The sequence below is a fragment of the Rhinopithecus bieti genome, unplaced genomic scaffold (genome assembly GCF_001698545.2).
Source record: "Rhinopithecus bieti isolate Rb0 unplaced genomic scaffold, ASM169854v2 scaffold_32229, whole genome shotgun sequence".
In the NCBI taxonomy this organism is placed as follows: Eukaryota; Metazoa; Chordata; class Mammalia; order Primates; family Cercopithecidae; genus Rhinopithecus; species Rhinopithecus bieti.
Window position 1 is genome coordinate 345451 of NW_016813750.1, and position 1897 is coordinate 347347.

Genomic DNA, 1897 nt, shown 5'->3' on the forward strand with positions numbered 1-1897 from the left:
TTTTGAGGAAGAAAACCGTCATGTACTCAAAATCCTGGTAATCAGAAGTGTCTGGAGATTTCGAGCTGTTAACATAGAGAGGTGGCAAAAGTATTTTCTAGGACATCCTTATGGGCCTGAATGGCAGCGGGAGTCGACATAGCTGGTGCCTGGGCAGGTTTCCAAAGCACAGCCGAGGTGGAGAGTAGGTGAGGGCTGCAACAAAGGCCCCGACATCTGAAGAGCACCGCACAGTTTGTCAGAGGCTTTCAGCTCCACATTCTCACTTAGTCCTCACAGCAACCCCATGCAGTGACTGCTGTCACTCCTTTTCATGGCTGAGGAGACTGTTGGGAGAGGAAAAATGAATTGCCCACTGGCAGGCAGGTAAGAGGCAGAGCTGAAACTCTCACCTAGTTCTTCCAACTCCAGGCCCAGCATCTCAGGATTGTACCCAAGTGGCTCTCGCACCAGTATCAGGGCCAATGGCAGGGTCAGCAGAAAATAGCAGAGGGGCTTGAAAACAGATGGGAACATCTGGAAAAGGTAAGGAAGTTGTCTTAGTCACTATAACAAATATCCTAGGCTCGGTAGATGAAATCACAGAAATTTCGTTCTCACGGTTCTGGAAGCTGGGAAGTACATGTTGAGTGTGCCAGCATGGTTGGATTCTGGGGAGGGCCCTCACTTGACATCTCCTTGCTGTGTCTTTACATGGCAGAGAGCAGAGAGAGGAAGAACACTCTCCTGTCTCTCTTTATACGGGCACTAATCCCACCATGAAGGTCCTGTCCTCATCACCTCATTACCTCCCAAAGTCTCCATCTCCAAAAACTATTACACTGGGGATTAGGGTTTCAACATAAATTTGGAAGGAATGCAAACATTCACTACATAGCAGAAGTATAGAGCCCTGGAGGCCCAGTTCCTTTAGTGTAATGAATGGCGCTGTGCAATGGCGCTGTGCAATGGCCTGAACAAGGTCATCCAGACCCTTCCCTAAGAAGTTAGACTCCAGTGGGGAGACCGGTGGATAAACAGGCAACTCCAACACAGAGGAACAAGCATTCTGGTGATGGAGGGACATGCAGGCTCTGTTGGAGGGCAGGGGAGGGCACCACACCCAGATGCAGTACTGGGCCTCTTGATTCATTTTCCAAATATACAAAAATGACTTGGGGTTTGCAGAAGGAGTGAAAAAAAAAAAAACTGAAAGGTAGTTGCTGTGGGAGGAGAGATCCAAGAAGGCTTCCCAGAATAGGTGGGCAGTCTTCTGGAACTGGGGCCCTGAAGGGTGGGTAGAATCCTGATGTGCAGAGACTTGGAAGAGAAGTATTGTAGCCCAAGGAAATAGCATGGTCCCTGCAGAGGCATGAAGGGGAAGATTCCTGGGGGTAATCACCCACCTTCAGAGCCTGTGTAGGCACCATATAGGGTAGGGTAGCAGGAGACACAGCTGGAAAAGCAGACGGGGGTCAAGTCCGGCCTTCCAAGGTTTGGACTTTGTCTTACAGGAGGTGGGGAGCTGTCAGGAGCATTTTGAGTGGGGCAGTGACACTGCTGGCTCTGCATTTTGGAAAGGTGGTTTTCAGGGCAGTTTGGATGATGCTGGGGAATGGCTGACAGGTTGAAGATCAGTCCTGAGGAGCAGGTCGGTGAAACATGATAGGGGCATTAGCATTCAATCCAGGGGTGTGAGCAGTGAGGTGGTCACCCAGGCTGGCTTGAGGAGCAGCATAAGCGCACAAGCCCCAATCACATCTGAGGAGAAGTGCAGATCCACCTGGAGGAGCTAGGTTTGCCTTACGTCCAAGAGGCAAGCTCAAGGCTAGTGATGAGCCAGAGGGCAGGGGCAGAGCAGATGAAGGGACTCCATGAGAGTGCAGGGCCAGGGTGGGACGCCGGGGGTGGGGGTAGG